General features: G+C 46.4%; 1 long non-coding RNA gene across 1 annotated transcript; it reads right to left on the minus strand.

Annotated features, from left to right (window-relative positions):
* Positions 1-10,795: 10,795 nt before the first annotated feature.
* On the minus strand, positions 10,796-24,735 carry LOC138566903 (uncharacterized). The gene is made up of 2 exons (XR_011302057.1): positions 24,371-24,735; positions 10,796-11,255 (listed from the first exon to the last, which is right to left on the minus strand). It is a non-coding gene; the product is annotated as an uncharacterized lncRNA (long non-coding RNA).
* Positions 24,736-25,082: the final 347 nt, after the last annotated feature.

Below are 25,082 nucleotides of genomic sequence, written 5' to 3' on the forward strand. Positions count from 1 at the left end.
CATATTCTGAAGGTTCCCAAGACCTTTCCTGGGGGCCGTAACCCTTCCAATCAACCAGGTAATATAACTTAGATTTGGAGATTTTGGAGTCTAGGATGTTCTTTACTTCGAATTCAAGTTCTCCATCTACTAAAACCGGTTCTGGGAGTTCAGTCAATCGGGTTTCTGGTTGTACTGGTTTTAATAAGGAGACATGGAATACTGGATGTATTTTCATATGCGTAGGTAATTTCAATTTGACAGCCACCGGATTAATTATGGCAGATATGAGATAGGGTCCAAGGTATCTCGGGATGAAGGTGCGGGGTCCCTTTAGAGGCAGGTGCTTAGTGGATAGCCAGACCTGATCTCCTACAGCGTAGTGAGGAGCCTCTTTACGGTGTCGATCTGCTCCTCTTTTGAATTGAGCTTTAGCTCTTTGCAGATGGGCAGAGGTTTCCTTAAAAGCACGGGTGATCTCCGAGTGCAAGTGGTCCACAGCAGGTGCTTCGAATTCTTGGGGAGGATCCAGGTTAGAGGTTCTAGGATGGTGTCCGTATAATAGGAATAAGGGAGTCTTCCCTGTTCCAGAATGAATCGAATTATTGTAAGCGTATTCAGCGATCCAAAGAATATCCTTCCAGGGGTTTTCAGTTTGTTGGAGCATGCAACGTAGATATTGCTCTAGAGTCTGATTTGTCCTCTCGGTTTGTCCGTCAGTTTGGGGGTGGTGACTAGTTGAAAGTCTTACATCAATTTGGGCTAGACGACAGCAACTGCGCCAGAAGTGGGAGATGAATTGACTTCCCCTATCGGAGACTAAAACCGAGGGAAAACCGTGTAGCCGAACAATATTTTCTAAGAATTCTTGGGCCAATACTGAGGCTGAAGGTAGACCCTTCAGGGGAATGAAGTGAGCATCTTGGAGAATAGGTCCACGACTACTAAAATGGTAGTATACCCCGAGCATGGAGGTAAGTCTGTGATGAAATCCAGGGACAGGGTATGCCATGGACAGGGAGGGATGTCTAGTGGCTGTAAAAGGCCGGCTGGTTTCTCCCTCTGACTTTTATTCTGGGCACACACACCGCAGGAGATTACAAAGTCTCTAATATCCTTCTTCCATGACGGCCACCAGAAATGTCTTTTAATCTTTTCCATGGTTTTAGTAATGCCAGGGTGACCCTCCATTAGAGAATCGTGATAACAGGAGATTACTTGTTTTTGTATTTTCTCACAGGGTAAGTGCAATCGTCCTCAGAAATATGGTAGGTCTTGATCCACTGAGAATTCTTTCCCCTTTAATTGCCAATCTTGTAAATCGCCCGGAGTTAGGAGTGATTTAACCGTGGTCTTGATGTCTTCAAAAGATTGAGCGCTGACCAAACCCAAAATCCTTTGTTCTGGGATTATGGGTATTGGTTCTGGATTGGTCAAATGTTCATCTACTCCCATCCGGGAGAGGGCATCTGCTTTTCCGTTCTTACTGCCTGGTCGATAAGTAATTATAAAGTCAAATTCTGCTAGAAACAGAGCCCAGCGAAGCTGTCTGGAAGACTGAGCTTTGGCTGTCTTTAGATATTGTAAATTGCGGTGATCAGTCATTACGGTGACTGTGTGTCTGGCTCCTAGAAGATAATGCCGCCAGGCTTTAAAGGCCGATCTGACGGCCAAAAGTTCCTTGTCTGTAATTGAATAGTTGATCTCGGGAGGCGAAAACTTGCGGGACCAAAAGGCAACAGGATGTAGTTGGTGTGTGACCGGATCTCTTTGTGATAGAACTGCCCCCATAGCAAGACTAGAAGCATCCGTTTCCACGATGTAGGGGAGTTCTGGGCGAGGATGTTTTAGAACAGGCGCAGAAATGAATTTAGCTTTTAAGTTCTGAAAGGCTTGTTCTGCTTCAGAAGACCACGCAAAACGTTTGTTCTTTGTCAACAGAGCGGTGATGGGCTGGACTATCCGAGAAAATTCAGGAATGAATCTGCGGTAAAAGTTAGCGAAGCCTAACATGCTTTGAACTCCTTTTATAGAGGTTGGTGACGGCCACTTGATGATTGCATCAACTTTCTTTGAATCCATATGGACTCCGTTAGGTGACAGTATGAATCCCAAGAACTCGACTTCCGTTACGTTGAAAACGCATTTCTCAAGCTTAGCAAAAAGATTATGTTGACGCAATCTCTCGAGAACCTTTTTAACGTGTCTCTGATGTTTCTCTTCTGATGATGAATAGACGAGGATGTCATCAATGTAGACAACAACACACACGTCTATGAGTTCTCTAAGGACATCATTCATAAAATATTGGAAAGCAGCAGGAGCATTACACAGTCCAAAGGGCATCACTTGATATTCGAATAGCCCGTACTTGGTGCGGAAGGCCGTTTTCCATTCATCGCCCTCTTTTATCCGTACCAAGTGGTAGGCTCCTCTGAGGTCCAACTTTGTGTATATACATGAGTCTTTGACTTGGTCCAGGAGTTCAGGGATCAAAGGTAACGGGTATCTGTTTTTAACAGTGATCTGATTCAGGTCGCGGTAATCTATGCAAGTCCTAAGGTCTCCTTCCTTTTTCGGGACGAAGAATAAAGCCGATGAAGCTGGAGATTTTGAAGGACGGATAAACCCGTTAGCTAGGTATTGGTCCAGATATTATCTGAGATGAAGATTCTCTGGCTCGGTGAGAGCATAAATTCTGCTGCAAGGAGGAGTTGTTCCGGGTATCAGATCTATTTGACAGTCGTAAGACCTATGAGGAGGCAGGGTGTTAGCTTGATCCTTCCGGAAGACGTCTTGGAATTCCTGGTATTCGGGAGGTAATTTGGGAACCTCCTCAGAAGAAATTGCCGCCAGTGAAACATCAGGCCGAGGATAACAAGTGGTAAAACACTCTGGAAACTGAACCGTCTTTGCTCGCCAATCGATCTGAGGATTGTGCTTCTCCAACCAAGGGAATCCCAGAATGATCTGGAACTGAGGGGCCTTGATTACATCGAACACGATTCTCTCCTGGTGTCCATCTTGACTCACTAGCGTCACTTCTTGGGTGGCGTGCGTTACTGGTCCGGAGGCTATCTCCGTGCCATCCACAGTAGTGATGACGTCTTTTACTGCCTTAGGGACAAGGGGTAGATTCATCCTTGATACCATTTCACGGTCCACATAATTACTGATTGCTCCGCTGTCGATATAAGCTTCAATTGCATGCAAACGATCCGGACGTTCGGGACTAATGAGGACCATGGGTATCACGAAATGCGAGGTCACGGGACAGATCTTAACGCTCGGCAAGAGGACCTCTACTCTTGTCGGGCGAGGTCGTTTCCCTGTTCAGAATTTGTGGTACAGGTATCCGCGGCTCCTACAGCCTTCTTAGCTGGTTTCACTGGACAGTCCCGAAGAAAGTGTCCTGAGTTTCCGCAATAGAGGCATAGTTGCAGCTGCCTTCTTCTTTCCCGCTCTTTCTGGGTTAAAGGTCCTTTCATGCCCCCTATTTGCATGGGTTCCACAGTGTCAGTTCCCTTAGTAGAGGTCTGTGGTTTAGAAAACACTCGGGTATCAAATCTGGAACGATCTGCCTTCCTGTTCTGTAGTCTGTGGTCCAATTGGACAACTAAGACAATATAGTCAGAACATTCTTGTGGAGGATTCACAACTTGCGCTAACACATCCTTGAGCTCTCCACGCAGGCCTCTATAGAAAAGCGTTATTCTCTTATCCTCGGGCCATTGTGTTTCCACTATGAGTCTATTGAAGGAGGCTATATAAGTCAAAAGGTCTTGATTACCCTGTCGTAATGAAAGAAGTTCATTGTCCAAGGCCTGCCCTTGTGCATGTCTTGCAAACAGTTTCTCCATGCTGGACTGGAAGGCCTGAAAATCGTGTAAAACCGGATCATCCTGGGTGACTAAAGGGATCAACCAATCTGCGGCGCTGCCACTGAGATAAGAAAGCACGAAAGCCACCTTGGTCTGGTCTGTTGGGAATGCAGCTGGTCGACATAAGAAGTGTAGGCGGCACTGGTTGATGAACACTGCGAATTTCCTTGGATCACCAGAAAAGCGTTCGGGCGGAGCCAAGGGGACATTACCGGGCAGATTGATTTGCACTGGATTTGAAGATGATGCAGAAGGATAACTTCCTCCTGGGACGGGCAAAGGTGTCTGTCCTGCCTGCGTTTGTAGCAACTGCCTAGCAAGGTCCTCTGTTCGCTCCTTGGAAATTATTAGTTCTCTTCTCAGAGAGTTTGTTTCCTGACGAGCTGCATGTACTTCTGCTCTTAATTCCCCGAGCAACTGGGCTAATTGATCGGTGTCTGAGGTTTCCATTGCGCCTGGGTAGGAGTTTTGTGGTGGGCTTCGCGTTCTGTAACGCTCACCTGATTCCCACGGAGGCACGGGTCTTGGCAGGAAGGCGTCTGTGACTCGAAAAGTGATGTGCAGGACTCGATTGGCTTCTGGGGTCGAACCGCTTTGCACTGTGTGTCGGACTCGAAGAGTGAGGTTTCTGCAGGTGAAAGAATATGGGAGTTAATGATCTGGATTGTGGAGTGTCCCTCTCTCTCTCTCTCGTCCCAGCTTTTCCGTAGAGCCCCCAGGTCAACTTGCTCACCTTAAATAGGTGAATGCTGGACTCTCCATCTGCGTCTGATGCAGGGTGCCGTTGCCAGTTCCTTCACTGGTGAAACGTAGGCCTCTTGAATTCAGAGGATGATTACCGTCGTTATTTGCACAAGCGGTGAGTTTCTGGACACCTTTTAGTCTTTATAGTCTTTTGGTGCGTGGCACTTTAATATCAAATAAGACTCGTATAATACTTTTCCCCTTTTGTCTTGCAGGACTCTCGAGATGGAAGATGGAGTGAAGCGCCTGGAACTTCGTAAGTAAGGCAAGCGCTCTAATGGTCTTTTTCCTTGCAGCCTTGTTCGTGCTGAAGAGACGCCGGAGTATCCGCAGGCGTTCTATTGCGACGAGCGCGGAGGGCGTGTAAGTAAATGCCTGTCTTTGTCTCCTTTTTTTGTCTTTCAGATGCTAGACAGCAGCGCCGGAGTTCGCGGAATGCCAGTAAGTAAGTACAATGCTTTTGTTTTCACAGGCGGCGATGCAGAATGAAGGATTCTGGAATTCACAGCGTGCCGGTAAGTATGGCAATGCTTTTGTCTTTGCAGGTGGAGATGCGGCGTGATGAAACGGCCGCAGCCGATGGATCAGGTAAGTAAGCACTGCGTGTAAAGTTCGCCTTGCTAACCTGTTGTTTCTTGTCTTTGCAGGTGCTGATGTTGTCTGGATGCAGAAATGGTAAGTAGGATTCTTGCAGGTTCAGGATCGGAAGAAGAAAGGCCGGAGCAGACTCGGTGAGCGTTCTGCTGCAGATGCAGAATAACGCGAAGCACGCTTGATCTATCGGGTGTGGTTTAAATAGCCTTGGAGTGATGAGGCGTCTTCTTCCACGGCCCCGCCTAGGTAAGAAAAGAGTTCCAGTTTCCAGAAGAGTTCCAGTGCTGTATCCAGGGAGTAGAGCTGCCCCACCCAGGTAAGAAAGTAGTTCCTGTTCACAGATGGCTTCTAAGTGGCTGGTAAGTAAGCAGCATGGTCTGCTGCAGGTAAGTCCACCCAAGCATCTTCACACCTATTATGAGCCCGGCGCTTCCAGTGCCGGGACCGATGGTTTAGATGAGCCTGGTGCCACCTGCGCCAGGACAAGGTCCAAAAGGTCCCAGTGGGGACCGGCTGGTGCCTAGGATTAGGGTTAGGGGCCTGCTTCCAAGGACGTTGGGCTGGTCCTGGCTCCTTGGAAGCAGTGATCATGACAAATGCATCCACTTGCCTTCTGCAGGGACATCTTGGACAATTGTTATGTTCCCTAATATCAGACATATCAATGAGGCCCATTAAATTGGATGTTCCTTTAAGATCATATTTGTGAGACCGCCTGGGCCTGGGGCACGCAAGAAATTGGCTTGCTTAATAAGATTGACAATGTCTTCAAGATCGTATTTTATTATCCACATTGGTCTTATTTTGTGGGTTGTCGCTTTGTTTGATACCGGTTCAGCATACAGATTTTTAAAGTGCTTTATCCAATCCGCGTCTGTTAAACAATTGATTTGCTCCTGGCCGTTAGCCGTAGATTTGGTAAGGTCCCAGATTTCAGTCCTTTTTGTAATTGCCTTTATAATTTTTTCAGCATCCTGCTGAATTATCACACTCCTATGCCAGATCAGTCAGTTTTTATAATATTTTTTAAAATGTGTAATGGTTGTTTCTAATGGATTGTGTCCTCCCACGTATTCCTCATTTTAGATAATCTGCCAGTTTGCTGCTTCTTTCTTCTGAATTTTTTTTCGCCAGAGGGCGCTGTGCTCGAGGCCACGTAGCTTTAGTCCCTCAAGTGTCGACGTCATCCGCCGTATAAAGGGCTTGAGCACGCCCGTTGGTCTCAGTTCTGTTTTTCCGAGCTTCTGCTTCGTGTTTCGAAACGGCGCGTCAGTTCTTTAATTGAAAATGTCTTCATCTTCAACTCCTCCCACACCAAAGATGCGTTTTAAAAAGTGTCTAAAGTGCGGAAGGAAGATGTCCATTACGGATCCTAACCGCAATTGCCTTTGGTGCCTCAGCCCTGACCATCGGGTCGACGAGTGAGGTTCGTGTCAGACGATGTCGAATAAGGCTCCCAAAACGACATTTATGGCTAAACCTAGGTCAATGCTGCCACCTTTACCAGAAAAAATCTTCCATCCTCAGCCCAGGCAGGAATTGTTTTAATCTATGTCTTCTATTTTTGAAGAACAATCTTCTGATGAAGAAATTACATCAGATGGTGTTAGATTTGGGAGAAGTTCCTGAAGAATTAATAATAATAATAATAATAATAATAATAATAATTTGGCACTTATATAGCGCTACGGACCCTCAGGTATCTGAGCACTGCTTATTATTACCCACGGTGTGTGGTGCTCATTTATCGACCTCGGAAGGATGAAAGGCTGAGTTTGGCCCTGCCGGGATTCGAACCTGCGTTAGCTCTACTCGCTGTGCCACTTGACCGGCTGTAGACCCAAGTACCACGATGGTCAACCTTTACGACTGCCTACAATCGGCCAGTGGCCTAGATACCTCACCTGAGGTAGAATTTGAAAGACCAGACCCTACTGACCACGCAGAATCTGGGTATAGGAACCTCATGGGAAGAGTCATCGACTTCATGGGGTGGAAGAGTTACGACCAGGATGACATGACAGATATTATTGATGAAGGACCTCAGAAGGATCCGATCCTTCCTTTCTACAAAGCTCTACAAAAGAGTTATGGCAAATTGGGAAATCCCAGAATCTTTACCAGCTGTAAATAAAAAAATTATGGGAAAGTATAGACCTTCACCTTCAGATCCAGAGTATCTGTCTAAGCAGCCCTCACCTGAGAGCTTGGTGATTCAAGCTGCGACTGCAAATAAGCAATCAGCTTATACCTCCATGCCCCCTGACAGGGACGATAAAAAGATTGATGCTTGGGCGAGGAAAGTGTTCACTTTGGGCAGTATGGCCCTTAAATCTACTAATGTGACATGTATGTTTGCTAGATTTACATACACCCTGTGGGACTGCTTGAATGCAGCGGCTGATCACATCCCGGAGGGTGAGGAACGGGATGGTTTCCTGGCGATAGTAAGAGATGGAAAGGAGGCTATGGAGGAGTGCCTCAAGTCAGGACTGGACACTGCTGATAGTGTGAGCAGGTCCATGGCGGCTAGCACGGTTTTACGCAGATTTGCTTGGCTGAGAAAATCTGGCTTTGCATCTGATGTACAGTCCAGGTTACTCAATATGCCCTTTGACGGCTTGAGGCAGTTCGGCAGCAAAGCGGACGAGAGCTTGGAGAAGCTGCAGACCTCGAAAGCGGCAGCAAAATCACTCAGCGCCGCTATAAGACAGCCTCAACAACACTCTTACGCAGGCTCATCTTCCTGGAAGGGTTGCCCTTTTCACTTCTATTCCTCCTTTGGAAAAGGGAGGGGAAATGGCCAGTCAGAAAGGCCAACAGAGAAAACTCTTTCGTGGTGGAAAAGGGAGAGGTGGTAGATCAGCCACAGCAGTGGCTACTACCAACCTCTGCCACTGCTGCAGCCGCTGCAAAGCCATTTTGAGGTCTTAACCCACAAAACCCCGGTGGGAGGCAGAATCACTCGGTATCTGGATGACTGGCGGGGCATTATGTCAGATGCCTGGGCACTAGAGATAGTGACCCATGCTTTCTGCTTTTCTTTTCATCAAAAACCTCAAGATCATCCACCGGGAGCCAATTCTGTAAAAGTTCCTCTCCGCTCCTTGCACCTGTAGCGGAGAGGAACAAGGGTTGGTACTCCCCTTATTTTCTCATCCCCAAAAAAGACAGAGGGTTGAGACCCATCTTGGACTTAAGAAACTTGAACAAGTTCCTCAGGAAGGACAAGTTCAAGATGGTGACCCTTTCTGAAATCCTTCAGGCTCTTCAGCTTCAGGACTGGCTGGTTTCATTGGACCTTCAGGATGCTTACTTTCATGTGCCAATCCATCTCAAGCACAGAAAGTACCTGAGGTTTGCAATTGGCGGATCACACTATCAGTTTCGAGTTCTGCCATTTGGGCTGACCTCCGCCCGAGGGTTTTCACCAAGCTGATGGCTGTAGTGGCAGCGAGTCTCAGGAGAGGAGGGATTCATGTCTACCCTTACTTGGACGATTGGCTAATCAGGGCGAGTTCACCCGAATGAGCCCAGGAACATTTGACCATGACCTGCCACTTCTTACACAGACTGGGCTTCTTCCTCAATTACAAGAGGTCACAAATGATTCCAAGGCAAACACTCCAATTCATCGGCACAGTCCTGGATGCTACCTCAGGGAAAGCCTTGCCTCCCGAGGAGAGAGCTCACCACATTCTGCAGATGGTAAGGAAGTTTCAAAATGCCCAACATCTACCGGCTTACGACTTTCTAAGGTTGCTAGGCCTCATGGCATCCTGCATTTTTCTGGTGCCAGAGGCTCGACTGAGGATGAGAACCCTTCAATGGGCCCTCAGGGCTCAATGGTCCCAGTTTTCAGGGGGGATGTCAGATTTTCTGCAAGTCTCGGCCAAAGTAGCTCAACATCTTCTATGGCGGGCTTGCAAGGTGAATATCCTCAAGGGGGAACAGTTTTGGCAATCACGGCCAGAGATAACGGTAGTGATGGACGCCTCACTCACGGGGCGGGGAGCCCACACCAGCAATCTGACAATCAGCGGTTGTTGGTATCCATCAGAGTCCAAACTACACATCAACCTTTTGGAGCTGAGGGCAATCAGACTAGCGCTGAAGGCCTTCCTGCCCTCAGTACAGGGAAAGAATGTCCTAATAATGATGGACAACACAGTGGCCATGTATTACCTCAACAAAAGAGGAGACGTAGGATCACTCCCACTGTGCAGAGAAGCAATGCAGATCGGGTTCTGGGCAATGCAAGAAGGAATCTCTTTATCAGCAATTCATCTAGCCGGAGAGAAAAACAGCGGCAGATGCTCTGAGCAGGCAGGGCACAGTCTCCCATGAATGGGAACTAGCTCAGAAAGTCCTTCAAGAGATCTTAGCCCTTTGTACCAACCGAAAGTGCGAACTGTACTGCTCAAGGGAATTTCCCCCGAGAGGAGCTCTAGGGGACATTTTTGTGGTGGACTGGATATTTCCACTCCTATACGCGTTCCCTCCAGTCCCCGTGATTCCTCAAGTAATCAGGAGGTTAAGTTCAGGAAAACCATGATCCTAATTGCCCCAGATTGGGCCAGGAGAACGTGGTACCCGAACCTTCTGGACATGTCCATCTGCCCTCCAATACGTCTTCCACAAAGAGATGACCTCCTCTCGCGAAGGGAAGGTCAAGTTCTCCATCCAGAGGTCAAAGCTCTCAGCCTTCACGCTTGGCTTCTGAGAGGCTGAGGTATAAGGATTGGGACCTTCCGGACGACATTATGGAAATTTTGCTTTCGGCTAGAAGGCCAGCAACAAAATCCTTGTACCGGTGTCATTGGAAGAAATTCAGTAACTGGTGCAGGGATAAGAATGTGGATCCTTTTCAATGTAGCACTCCCATGGTGCTTTCCTTTCTTTTACATTTGGCCAACTCGGGGCTCCAAGTTGGTACTATTAGTTGGTACTATTAAAGAATATTTAGCAGCGCTATCTATCTTCAAGCGCTCCTCAGAAGAAGTTTCATGTTTTAAGATGCCTTTAGTTGTCCAATTTCTTAAAGGGTTAACAAAATGTGTTCCCTCCTACACCTTTTCAGGTTCCCATTCTGGACTTAAATTTAGTATTACAATTTCTTATATGTACCCCTTTTGAGCCTTTACATTCTTGCCCTTTAAGGCTCCTAACTTTTAAAACTATTTTACTAGTGGCTTTAACTTCAGCCCGCAGGGTGAGTGAGTTGCAAGCGCTCTCTTGTAAGTCTCCTCACACTATTTTCCACAAAGATAAAGTTATTTTGAAAGTCAAACCCTTTTTCTTACCTAAAATAGTTTCAGATTTCCATCTGTCACAAAAGATTACTTTACCTTCCTTTTACCCTCCTCTGCACGCTAGTAAAGAGGAGGAAAGGTTCCACAGGCTGGACCCTAAAAGGGCTCTCAGCTTCTATGTCTCTAGACTTGAAAGATTTAGACAAACTGATCATTTGTCAGTTACACTGGACACAAATTGGGCCTTGGTGTGTCCAAACAAACCTTATACAGATGGATAATGAAGATTGTCCACGCTTAAAGCGCAGGCCAGTCTTGATTCTATTAAAGACAAGGAGGCGAGTATTATGCTTTTTTTCTTTATTAATGTACCCACAGCAATTCAATTTTAACACTTTTTTACTTTCTTTAAAACTTTGATTACATGTTTTTTGTTTCCTCCCAGGTGTTCTGGGGGTCAAAGACTAAACAGGGATAGTAAAGTTTTGAAAATGAAATAAAAAGTCTCTTAAAACTACAAGTCCTCATGCTCCTCTGGGTTTATGTAGTCCTGGCTATCTCCTTTCATCCAATCAGGCTCTGACCATATGTAGAACAGTGTCCTCTCTTGAGTCCCACACCTCTTTCTTTGATCGTCAACCAATATAAGTGAACTAAACCAACAGTGAACTTTAACCAACTGGTGTGAATTCCAATAGATCAACTTTGCCGTAACTTCGGCTCTGTGAAGGTGAAGGGCCCTCATTCTCTGGGTTTAGACTCCCACGTCCTCTTGATTATACTCAGGTCACTTTCTGGTCTTCTCCTAAAAGAAAAAGGAAAACGTATGATGAGGGTGGGTCTGTCATTAATATGCTCTTATCCAACCACATATTTACACAAACACTTGTTCCATTTCATATTCAAACAAATACATACATTGCATGTTCATGACCCAATAGGGCGGGATATAATGCTCGCCTCCTTGTCTCTAATTGAATCAAGACTGGCCTGCGCTTTAAGCGTGGACGAACTTCATTCTATGGCGAGACAGGAGGCGAGCATTATGCTTGCTCAGAGCTACTAATCACTCTATTCACTATTTGCGAAACAGGCTTAAAATAAAAGGTCTTGAATGTGCATTCGTTAGACCAGTCAGCAGACCTCATGATATCTTGCAAGGAAACGCCTGCTGCAAATGCTTTAGAAGCCATAGCTCCTCGTGCTGAGTGTGCGCCAAACTGGGACAGATCAACCCCTGCCCAGTGCATGACTTCTCTAACCCATCTTGCAACGCCGGCTGTTGCCACTGCATGGAAAGGTTTCCTACGCGCAATTAACAGTTGAGTAACTCCTCTAGGTCTCAAATCAGCCGTGGCTGCTTCATAATCCTTAATACATTGAGCTACGCATAGTTTAGTATTCTCTGGAAAGTATGGATATGAAATAACCGAGGAGTCTGATTTCATTCTGTTTGCTACATTAAAGGCTACCCCTTCTGGGTAGAATATCTTTCTGTCTACTTCCAACGCTTTCACATCTGACACCCTTCCGCAAGCTATGAGACATAAGAGCATGGATAACTTCTCTGACAATTGGGATCGAGATAGTTCTCTGTTTTCCGGCCAAGATAGGAATAGCTGAAATACCACTCGCACATTCCAGAGCACTGAATACTTGGGCGGCTTACATATCTTTACTCCTTTCAAAAGGTGGAGAACGGCTGGGTGTTCGCCTATCAGATGTCCACCTACTTTGTTGTGCCCTGCCGATATCCCCGACCTGTAGACTCCTATCGTCCTGTAAGCACAGCCCTCCTCAAATCTTTGGGCTAAGAAATTCAACATGTGTACTAGAGGGGCTGAAAGGGGATCAATCAATACTGAAACCTGTGCAGAATGAGGACCAACGCTTCCAAGCTGCACCATAGCTACTGATTGTGGAAAGCGCCCATGAAGCTCTGATGCAGTCTGCAGCGATCTGTGAAATGCCGGGCAGTTGCCAGTGTTGCCTGAAACCCTGCAAGCTAACAGGTCCAATGTTCACTCTGCTATGAGCGGGTGAGCTCGACCGTTCGGATCCTGAAGAATGTCCTCTCTGAGAGGGAGTATCCTCGGGAAATCCGTAGAAAGTTCCATCACTACTGGAAACCACGGTTGAGATTTCCACATCGGAACTATGAGCACTAGCTCTGCCTGTTCTCTCCTTACCTTCGCTAACACCCTCATCAGCATGATGAACGGAGGGAATGCGTAAAGCACTGCTCCCATCCACTGCTGCAGGAATGCATCCGTCTCTGCTGCCTCCGGGTCTATCCTCCAACTTTAAAATGTTGATACCTGTGCATTGAGCCTGGTGGCAAATAGATCTACTTCTATGGGTCCCCAGAGGTGGTGAATCTGGGCAAAGATGTTCGGATGCAGCCTCCAGTCTCTGGAGTCTAGCAGATATCACGAATTCCAATCCGCTACTGTGTTCTGAACTCCTGGCAAATACTCAGCAGAAACTGATATGTGTTGCTGCAGACAATGATGCCAAAAATCCTTTGCCAATTCTGCCAACATCTTGGAGGATGTGCCGCCCAGCTTGTTTATGTACCGGACGGCCGAAATGTTGTCCATTTTTAGAAGGACGCAGCAGTTGGCTCGATCCCTGGTGAATGCCTTCACTGCAAAGGACCCTGCTAGGAGTTCCAGACAATTTATATGGAGGCGAAGCTCCTCCTGGGACCATTTCCCTCCTGTCTCTATATTTCCGCATCGCGCCCCTCAGCCTGCTCTGCTGGTGTCTGATTCTCTCGCTAGGTCTGGGTTGTCCCCGAAAAACGCTCTGCCGTTCCAGGCTTCCATGTTCTCCAACCACCATTGTAGCTCTGTGATCGCTTCCTGGTGTAGGGTAACAAATTGGTGGTAACCTAGCCCTCCCCTGAGATGCCTGATCTTCAGTCTCTGAAGAGCTCTGTAATGTAGAGGCCCCGGAAATATTGCTCGAATCAAAGCTGCAAGGAGGCACACAATGTGCGCTTGGTTGCGTAGCGAAATTACTTTCTTCGCTACTACTGCTCTGAGCTGTTTCCTTATCGCACAAATCTTCTGAGCTGGAAGTTCTAGTGAGACTTTCTTGGTATCTATCACAACACCCACAAACTCTATTCTTTGCGCGGGCTGAAGGTCTGATTTCTCTGTGTTTGTAATAAAACCGAGGGATGACACCAGGTTTCCTACCAGGGCTGCTTGATCTCGTAATTGGGTTGCGCTCTGACCTAGAATCAGTATATCGTCTAGGTAAATTATCATTCTTATGCCTCTCTCGCGAATGGCCGCTGCTACCAGCCTCATAATCTTGGTGAAGGCCCATGGTGCTGAAACTAGGCCGAAGGGGAGGCATGTGAACGTTCCGAGCCCCACCTGAAACGGAGATACTTTCGGTGCTCTGCTGCTATGGGAATGGTCAGGTAGGCGTCTTTGAGGTCCAGGCGGACTAGCCAATCTCCTGTTCTGAGAAGGTCTCGGAGCAGATAAATGCCTTCCATCTTGAAGTGTCTGTATATGATCCATTCGTTCAGACCCTTCAGATTTATCATTGGCCTGACCTTTTCCCCCTGTGCACTAGAAACATGTTGCTGACAAAACCCAGGCTTTCTTGAGTTTCCCGTTCTAACTGTGACTGTTTGCTTTTTGCGCCATACCAATTGGGACTGGCTCTCGCGCTTGGGTGGGGGTTCCTAGGAATTCTAGATGCATGCTTGACACTGCTTGAAGTACCCAAGCATCGTTGGACAAATCGCGCCATGCCTGCAAAAATCCAATTGTCCTGCCCCATATTTTGTGGGTGAACTACAAGGTACTAAACGCCTGGCGAGTTTTGCTGCTTGTAGGCTCCTCTCCCTCTTCTGCTCCTTGGATAACTGCTTCTTGCGGGAACAAATGTGTCCTGCTGGCGGTTCTCCCAGTATTGGGCCCTGTGACCCTGGGGTCTCCTGTGTGTTGTAAAATGACCAGACGCCCGACCCCTCTATCGTCCGGTCCCTGCAAAAACCCGACTAGGGAATATTCTCCTAATCGAGCTCTGCGCCTTCTCCAGGGGGGAATATGTTCCGACAAACTGGTTCATTTCTTTGGCGAATGCTTCACCAAACAGCATTCCTTTGGTGCCTTCACCTGCTTCGTATGATGACAGATTGCTTAATTTACTATCTATTTTCAAAAGTACTCTTCTTCTCTCGGACGAGAGTGCGCAGTTTGCGTTTCCTAGCAAGCGAACTGGGCCCAACGTGCAGTAGACCCCCCAACGCGGGGGTCTACTGGGGTGCCGGTGTCTATGGCTCTTTCCGCTAAATCCACAATCTTAGCGAGAGGTCCCGAGAGGTCCAAGAGTTTGTCTTGACGCCCTCTCCATGCTCTGTCCACCCCTTTTCTCATATCTCTAGATGGTTTTGTGACAAAGGTGACCATTTTCGGGTCGAGGTCTGGGGTGTCTGTGACTTTGCCTGGCAGCTCCGGCCTGGGGCACTCTGCTCTCATCTTGGATCTCACCTCCCTTTCAAGAGGTTTTTTTATGTGTTGTGCGATGTACTGCACCACTCTGGGTGAAGGCACCCAGTCTGTAGACCTCAGATGTCTTATGGCCTCAGGATCAAACATATCCGCCAAATTGTCATCCTCTGGCGAATGCTCTTGTACCTTGGGCTGAAGAGACTCCTCTTCCTGACCACTCTCTTCATCCGGAGTGTACCCCGCATCTTCCTCTTCCCCTGTACTATACACCCCTGGGGCAGGGGGTCAAGAGCCTGGCACTTCCGCCCTTTTCAAAAAGGCTTCTTTTAGCCTCGCCACTGGGTCGGCTGGCTCTTGGGGTCCCAGGTCTAACCCTTCAGGATGGGTCAGGGGCGCCAAAGAGTGCTTACTCTTCCGGGCCTTTTTACTGCCCTGATTATCAACCTCTGAGTCGGGGTGTCTGGCTGAGGTTCCTTCGGCTGGGCTAAGCGCCCTCTTCTTCCTGGGCTCTTCCTGCTCTGCTTTTTGCTGGTTAAGCATAGCTTCAAGGCTGTCTAGCCCCTGTGACAAAGGCAATACTCCCTCTGCTACTGCCTGCGATAATGAGTCTCCCAGGACTCTCTTAAAACTAAGGGAGAGGTCTGTTCCTCTCCTACAGGCTCTTCTGGCCATTCATCAGAACTCCACTCTGGTGTGGTGGACCTAGACCCTCTGGGCTCTTTGTAGTGTGCCATATGGATGCTCTGGAACCTCAGCCTCAATATCAGCCCACGAGGTGTCTATCACTGTTTGACAGTAGGTAGATTAATCTGCAGGCAATGTTCGAATTTGTATTTCTCTTTTTAAAATGTTTTTTTATGAAGAGTTAACTATGTATATTGCGCTGTGGTATCCGCTCCTCGCACTGTGAGGAAAAACTGTTTGAAAAAGGCGCGGTGGCTGCTGGGGCGATTTGCTCGAGTTTCCTGCCCGCACCTGCTGGGTCTTAAAGACCGCCGGGAGGAGGGTTTGTAGCGTAGAAGCGATCTGAAGAGGCGGAGCCGGCTGCCTCACAAGAGTCCGATCACTCGCAGCTCCGGCCCCGCTCCTGTTATTCTGCCTAAGCACGCAAAACGAATTGCGGGGTAGTAAAGGAAGTAATCTCTACGTTTTAATATATGCAGGTACGCTAATGGCAAAAACGAAAATAAACCGCTAACAATTACTTATGCGGCCCTAATCCAATTCTCATTAAATATCATTTCATAAGCCATACTAACAATGCGCTCCGTTAACTCGGTAAATCCCACATACAACTTAGAGATAAAACGAATAACAGAGCACTTATCTTGTGGGACAGCAACAAAGAAAGAGGAGTGGGACTCAAGAGAGGACACCGTTATGCATATGGTCAGAGCCTGATTGGATGAAAGGAGATAGCCAGGACTACACAAACCCAGAGGAGCATGGGGATTTGCAGTTTTAAGAGACTTTTTATTTCTTTTGCAAAACTTTACTATCCCTGTTTTGTCTTTGACCCCCAGAACACCTGGGAGGAAATAAAAACATGTTATCAAAGTTTTAAAGAAAGTAAAAAAGTTTTAAAGTTGAATTGCTGTGGGTACAGTTATAAAGAAAAAAAGCATAATGCTTGCCTCTGTCTCGTCATAGAATCCTAGCAATATCTGAATGTTACGGGTTGGCTGGGAAAGAGCCTCCAGATGGATTAAAGGCTCATTCAACCAGGGGCATAGCAACTTCCACAGCTTTTCAGAGGGGAGTTCCTGTGCAGGACATTTGTGCAGCGGCCACCTGGTCATCCATGCACACCTTTGTAAAACATTATTGTTTAGACTCCACTTCTTACCAAGGAGGCCTTTTTGCAAAAGCCATCCTTCATTCAGTACATAATTAAAAACTCTGGTACTCCCTCCTACAAATTACTACTGCTGTGGAAGTCTATCTAAGATGAGGAATACGTGGGAGGACACAATCCATTCGAAGAAGAAGTTACTTACCAACTGTAACGTTCTTTCGACTGGATGTCCCTCCCACGTATTTCTCATCGACCCTCCCAACCTACCCCTCCGTACAGTTTTTACGCTTTTTGCACTTGTACTTCCTTAAGAGCCTGACATCCTTCGATGCCTGGTACAACTGATGCGACCATTAAAACAGAAAAAACAGAACTGAGACCAACGGGCGCGCTCAAGCCCTTTATACGAAGGATGACGTTGACACTTGATGGCGGCCCTCGAGGGACTAAAGCTATGCGGCCTCGAGCACAGCGCCCTCTGGCAAAAAAAATTCCAAAGAAAGAAGCGGCAAGCTGCCAGATTATCTAAGATGAGGAATACATGGGAGGAACATCCAGTCGAAAGAAAGTTACAGTTGATAAGTGACTTGTTCTTCTCGATTAATAGATTGGCCTTGATTGGCTTGTCACATAGCGGTCCTCACATTGCGTCTCTTTTCCTTCATTTGCTGGTCGTAAATGACCGGTGACGTGTTGCAGTTCCTTTCTCAGATGAATTCCTAGCCAGAAATATTGCCAGAATTGGAGTGTAATCTAGTGTGCTCACTTTCTGTGACACATCTCTATGAAATGTGTTTTCTGTGTAGACGATTACTACATTTTCTTCATCCTTCATCACCAGTTTTAAACAAGAGTTTTTGTTTTGCGATATCGCAGACAGTTATTTTTTGGTTATCTCTTTCCCTTCCCCCAACCCAAGACAATTTTATCATATTGTTGTCACTTTCTCTGGTTGACACCACTTCAAAAGAGTCTATGGCAGGTTTAGGTCTCTGGAGACAAAGATGTAATCAATCACTGATGTTTATAAACCCCTCGCCCATGTAGAATGGCAGATATTAACCTTCTCAAAGTAGCCATTCAGAATATGTAGGTGTCATGATGCCTAGCTCCAAGGAGCCAGGTCCGACCCAGCAACCCCAGAGGCAGGCATCATTCCCCCCCAGGGAAGTTCCAGCGGGCCCAAGCTGGGGCCCTTTGGACGCAGTCCTGGCGCCTTAGGCGCCAGGCTCATGTTGGACCCCAGTCCTGGCGCCTTAGGCGCCAGGCTCATAAAGCTGGACATGTGTTCAAGTGTTTTTATGTGCACTTACCTGATGCAGACCATGCTGCTACATCCAGGCCCTCTTGAGGCCTGAATGGGACTACTTTACCTGTGGGACTACTTTCCACCCGGGTGTGGTCGGGGAAGGATACATACCTGATCGGTGGAAGGATACATACCTGGAACTTCTTCCAAAGCTATTTAAACCCCACCCGAACAGCCACACGTGCTTCGTGTTGTTCTGCACCTAGCAGCTGGACGCTCACTGTGTCAGCTCCTGCTTCTGGACTTCAGCCACGCCTGTCAGCATCCTGGGATACCCGCAAAGGGTGATAAGAAGAGAATTGGAGAGGAAGAAGGCCTTACCTGCTAAACCTGCATCACGGAGACATCTCACCGACGATCCTGAAAAGGAAGACATCATTTTTAAAAGCATTTCGCTCCGATCGCTGCATTTCACTCACCTTTCTTGGGCGCCTCCTTCTTCAGCAGCGATCATCCGGATTCGCAGCCACTTCCCAGAGCCTAGAGAGAAAAAGACAAGAACACAAGGTGAGAGAAGGAAGGGAATAGGAAAAGCTCAGTTTCCTTCTAAGACTTACCTGTTGGGTCATTCCCATTTCATTTCGGGTCTTGCTGCTTCCAGGCATTTTCCGGACACCGGCCCCTATGGGGAAAAAAGACAAAGACATTAGATGAGCGAATGCAAAAACATTACCTGAGCGCTCATCTAGGACTTACCAGATCTTTACTGGAACTGCACTTTTCACTTCGGGTCGGCGCCATATCTCCTGCATTCCGAACCCCGGCCCCTATGGGGAAAAGACATCAACATTAGCGCTTTGTTGCAAGAAGTCTCCAAAGGAATCTTCTTTCATCACCTGAAAAACAGCCACACGTGCTTCGTGTTGTTCTGCACCTAGCAGCTGGACGCTCACTGTGTCAGCTCCTGCTTCTGGACTTCAGCCACGCCTGTCAGCATCCTGGGATACCCGCAAAGGGTGATAAGAAGAGAATTGGAGAGGAAGAAGGCCTTACCTGCTAAACCTGCATCACGGAGACATCTCACCGACGATCCTGAAAAGGAAGACATCATTTTTAAAAGCATTTCGCTCCGATCGCTGCATTTCACTCACCTTTCTTGGGCGCCTCCTTCTTCAGCAGCGATCATCCGGATTCGCAGCCACTTCCCAGAGCCTAGAGAGAAAAAGACAAGAACACAAGGTGAGAGAAGGAAGGGAATAGGAAAAGCTCAGTTTCCTTCTAAGACTTACCTGTTGGGTCATTCCCATTTCATTTCGGGTCTTGCTGCTTCCAGGCATTTTCCGGACACCGGCCCCTATGGGGAAAAAAGACAAAGACATTAGATGAGCGAATGCAAAAACATTACCTGAGCGCTCATCTAGGACTTACCAGATCTTTACTGGAACTGCACTTTTCACTTCGGGTCGGCGCCATATCTCCTGCATTCCGAACCCCGGCCCCTATGGGGAAAAGACATCAACATTAGCGCTTTGTTGCAAGAAGTCTCCAAAGGAATCTTCTTTCATCACCTGAAAAAGACAATGAACATTATTATTTAAAGCTTGAACTTTTGAACTTGCAACCGAACTTTTACAGCGCCTTACCAGTATAATCAAGCTTACCTGAACTCCCATCCAACCTCAATCCAGTGAAGTAACTGGGTTCAACATGCCCCTGCGTCAGAAGCAGGATGGAGAGCTCGTCCTTTCAGACCCTAAGGTGAGACTTCACAGGGGATCGTGGAAGGGTATCGAGGAGGGTTGGAAGGAAGTGGGAGGCTCGAGCATTATTCCGCCAGATTGTAATACTCCCTTTTCACGTACACGAGGATATTCCTGCGAGCCAGATTAGCCAGAGTAGAGGGGCCCGTCCTATCCATCTTCAGAGCCCTGCGCTTCACCATTGAAGAGGCATCAGCACTCGAAACCAGGCCAGCGCCCCCGTGGGAATCAGGTGAGCGTGACATTAGGTCTCTACTATCCATTAGGTCAATCCAGAGACAACCTCTCTGCCTCAAGGGATTCGATTTACTGACGATATTCTGTGCTTGTTAATGCAGGCCAAGTACAAATCTCTGCATATAATTATTGAAGGGTCTTCTAACTCATAGGCCGCATCGTTTACCCCTGCAATCTTTTCTTTTCTATCATGTCTCCTGTTCCCACTGATTATGGATTTCAATATATCTTTATAATAGTTAGGCGACTGTCCAATCGTGCGCCAGTTCAACATTGTACATCCACATACAAGTATGGTGCATTGGATATGTACACCTATGTTATCTGATCCCATTGGATATGTACACCTATGTTATCTGATCTTAATACTTCGAAATTGTTGGCACTTTTAATTAGTGATAGTAGACCTGCAGACAGTCTTCCTGCTGGACCTTTTACTGCTGGATTAAGAAGAGTGACAAACCCATCCATTATAGGTTTATTAATAAGCCAGGTTTCTTGTAGGCGAACAAAATCTATAAAGTTCCATTCTATCTCACCATCTGATAGTAAATGGGTAAAACCTTGCGTTTTCCAGGAGGCCGGGATCAACACATTGTGGAGGTCTGCTAACAATTCAGAGTTCTCATTAAGGCTTCTGGTAACCATAACCGTGATTCTTTGACAGACATCTCAGAAAGCTGTTGCCTTTTTAGTTGTACCTTCCTCTCTCGAGCTTCAGTTCCCTATTGTTTTATTGTTAAGGTCAGTTTCATCATTGGCTGTCTGATGTCAGATCTTCCTTCAATGCGCCTACTTTTATCATATCCAAATTATTTCCTCAAACTATTCTTTGGTCTAGTTGTGCCAGCTGTTTCTTCCTTGCTCAGTAACCTCAAAAATCCCCCTTTTGTACTATTCTCCATTCATGGGTTATTCGACCTGCGAGCTGAACAGTCTTCTACCATTGTAGCATTCAAAGCCTTCAAGTGAAATTCTAGCAATTGGAAAATTGTAACCAATGCCAGGATTAGTTGTTTGGCTACAATTGAATGCAGATGTCTGTAGACCAAGTCCATACAATTTTCTCTTGCAAATTCAATTACTGAGAGATCATCCGTGTTTATTTGATGTAAATTGGGAAGGTGGTGGAAGAGCGTCAGCACATTGTATTTATTCAGTATAAAATTACCCGTTCTATCCACCACTCTTTCCAATCTCAAGCAGCTCGTGTTATTTATGTATGTATTTTTAGTTTGTATAGAGAGTTGCACGCCCACAGGCCTCAGAGTGCACATACATAGAAAAACAAGTGGGGTCAAACAGGAAGAAATGCACTTAACAGAAGAGATCTAATCTGAGTTGGAGGTTAAGGACCCACATTTGTTTTCATTCTGGTGGATCTCGTTTGTGAGTGTATCCATCCAGTTCTATTTAACCTCTCACCGATCATTGTTTCTCCTTTCAATAGGTTTGGGGCTATTTCAAAGTTATTACAGGTATTTTATCCACGTGCACTGTTTGTTCTTCTTCCCATGCTAATCGTTTCGGTGGCTTTGCTACAGTCAGAGATTGCTAAAACGTGTTGTTCTCGAATCCATCCTTTGGCCCAATATCAACTATTGCCTTGATTTCCTGAGATTTAAATTTGGCAACAGCTATGGCCCTTTTTTCCGCAAGTGTCAGAAAGGGTTATACTATTTCTGTTACCCCAGTGGGAACATCCACTGGAAGCTGTGAGCAATTCGTTTTTTTCAAGCAGGGGAGGTTTAAATCCTCTTGGAAAGGCTCCTCTTTCTCCTGCCATGAGTACGTTGATACATTTAGAAGAGCTTCTACGTCATCGAATTCCATATTTTCCTCACATGGCTGGGTGTTCGGCTCCTCCAACTCCGGCTTTCTCGCTTTCTTTGCAAGCTTTGTAACAGGTTTCTTGGTCAAGCTTTTTTCAGTTTGCGGGAGGGGGAGCTTCCACAGAAAACTCCTCGAATCATTCGATTTAACCATTGGGGTTTGTTTTTGCTGCTTATTTGCTGGACCTCCTTCTACTCTCTGTTTCCTTTTTTTTGGGCAAATAGTGGGTAGCCATTTAATATTACAACCTTTGTGCTTTCTTCTTCTTCTCCTATAGATTCCCCCACTACTATAGAGTCACTTTTATTTAAGGTTGTTGTTTCCACCTCCTCTGGGTTAGTCAAGGGGTCACAATAAGCTGTTACCAACTGAACTGAACTCAGGCCATCCCTATTCCTACTGGACATATGCGTTTTTAAGTTCCTTGGAGTTTCTGGGTTCAACTCTGTGGCAGGGTGGATCCACCATTTGCTCCCGACATCGTTTTTCATTGGTACTTTTAAAGCATTCCTCTCCATGTATCTCATATTGATTTAGTCCCTCAGACACAACCTTCTTTGCCACAATGAATCCTTCAATATAGATAATTTTTAAATGTAGCATGGCCATTAAGGTTGTATGGTCTTTTAGTGTATTATTAATTCACTCGAAGAGTTTAATAAACTGGGCCATGGGGATGGTCACTAATGACATTTGATGAAATGATCCTGTTGGTCTGTTTTTTTGGTGTATTCCTCCTTTTTTGAGTTTTAGGCCTTAATTTGTCGCCCCTCGGTTGAGTTGGACTTGAGGATACTGACGCTGAAGTAGAAGTACTTCTAACCGAGACGTTTATTGGAGCACACCTAGACTCATTAATGGAGTTAAACCCTTTCAACCCCATCACCTCTGTTCCAAATTTAGTCATAGCGGCATTAGGTGCCAATTGTGTAGTTACAAGTTCTTCTTCCTCCTATTCCTTATAATTAACCTAATTTTTCTTCATTAGGAGTAATATTTGTGTTGATTGTACACCCTGGAGACAGACAGCTTGTGTCCACCAAGATAATCATTTCCCTTATTCTGTCAATATCTTGCTGTAATGATACAGCTGACGGAGATTTATTTATCAGTGGCCACACTCCATTCAGTTTGTCCTGATCAAAATTACTAGGATCACACATGGCCTCCGCCTTCTCATTAGATATGGGGTTTAGATGTCGTTTCATCTCCATCAAACTTTGGGAGTTGAATTAATTCTAGGTCTTTTTGAGGAGACAATCACCCAAACAGGCTAGTATTAGTTAATTCTTGCACCGACATCTGAGTCTGCGCCAAATCTAACACAGATATCTCCGGTACAACTGTACTCTCCAAACGTTCAGAGTCTGTAATTTTCCCAACCTGATACAGGTCCACCACAGCTTCACTCTCTATTGTATGGAAGATTATCTTCAACCCTCACAACTTTTTTAACCTATTAGGGGTAGACTTGTTTGTAATTTGTTTCGGACCTTTCCATCTCCATTTCTTCACAGGGGATCGTTTATCAGCAGTGTTTGCAATGTTAGACACTTCTGCGAACATACATAGTTGATTTCTTATTTTTTATTTTGGTCCCTGTGGTCTTAAGTCATTAAAGGATGCAATGGCCATGCAGTGGCAATGCTTATGTTCCAAGTCTGGCATGTCGTCCACCTTATAAGCTTGGGCTTGCATGTGTTGATTTATAAAATGGATCTGTGTTGACTGATCATGAATGTTTTGTTTGCGGGTGGACTGCCCGCAGTATAACTTCTCGGGCTCCCTTTTTGTCCCACACCGCCAAGATTGCGGATGCGGTGGACACCCCTGTACCCTCAACATACCCAACATAGGGAGCGGGGACACCCACGCAGCCCCTGCTTCTCATGTTCAGTATTTTCGACCGCAACCAAAACAGTAACACCCAAATCGAACAAAATGTCCATACAGACAGTTTTATTTTCTCGATTAAATTGAGTGTTACCTATAAAATGTATAAGTCTATAAGTCGGAGCCAAGGGAGGAGAGGACAGATGCAGTTGTATCTCTCCTCCCACCCTCTACACTCCTCACTGCGCCCATCCCTCACTCTGCGCGTTAGTGTCTATAGGCGCAGTGGGTGTGGTAATTAAACCAACGTTGATAGTTGAAAGCACAGTCTTCTCAGAAGACGTGTTAGAGTTAGTGTGATTTTTCTCAGTTTCATTTCGGTTTAATTCAGTGTTCTGTGTGGCCTTTTCATTAGAGTCACAGACGGTTTCGTGTTTTTCATATATCACTCCTTGGATCTCTACGAAGTTAGCCATTTTCCCCAACGATGCAGCCGTCTCATTTAATTACTTTTGTACTTGTAGTACTCCTCCCCATTTCAGTCACATTCGAGCACCCCGTTCTTTCCGTTTCTTTTACCATTTGCGTTTACATTTCTAAAACAGCCATTCATCCCAAACCATACATAGAAGAGCCATGAGAGTCATGGGAATGTGGGGGAGAGGATAGGGACGGCAAAAAGATTGAAATCAGGACTCGGGGGGGCACAGGAAGACATCACTTACTCAAGGCTCTTACCTGATTCCCCCGTAGACAATACCGCCACTCTCATTATGCCCGGATCAGTGCAGAACTCTGCTGGATGTTGGGAACTTCTCAAGCTTCGTGTCCCGTCTCCCAGCTCCTTTAGCTCACTATTTTTGCGACAGAACAGATTCTTCACCATGCTCAGCCCGGCACGTAAACAGTCACAGCCACCGCCGGTCGCTGGCGAGTGACTGGACTCTGCGCCGGTCTCCGCACAGGGGCTACACGCCTGCCAAAGATATCATTTTCTTAAAGTGGCAGCAGCAGTAGTATTCTCCAAGTCCAAACACAGTTTTAGTACAGAGTCTACAGAGGTCCGTTCACTCAGCAGCCCTCGGATGAGTGACTGGCCTCTACGCCGGACTCCGCGCAGGTGATTCCCACCTGCCTGGCAAAGATATAGTTGTCTTAAAGTGGCAGCAGCAGTAGTATTCTCCAAGTCTAAACACAGCTTTAGCATAGAGTCTAATTTTTGCCCTTTGATTGCTTCGGCAGCATTACTTGGCATGTGACAAGACGGACATGAAAAATGAAATACATTACCAGCAATTATCAGAGTCACATGTGTCATCACTAGCTCTGTTGCCCTCATTGCTCATTTAGGGGAGTAAGTGTGATCTACTGAAATGGCGACTTTCCAGTGTCGATTAGCTATGTCTTACTCCAATGTGTCATCTTACACGAGAACGCAGATCACAAGGTC

Source organism: Ambystoma mexicanum, chromosome 2p (assembly GCF_040938575.1).
Source record: "Ambystoma mexicanum isolate Mex_15411 chromosome 2p, UKY_AmexF1_1, whole genome shotgun sequence".
Classification (NCBI taxonomy): Eukaryota; Metazoa; Chordata; class Amphibia; order Caudata; family Ambystomatidae; genus Ambystoma; species Ambystoma mexicanum.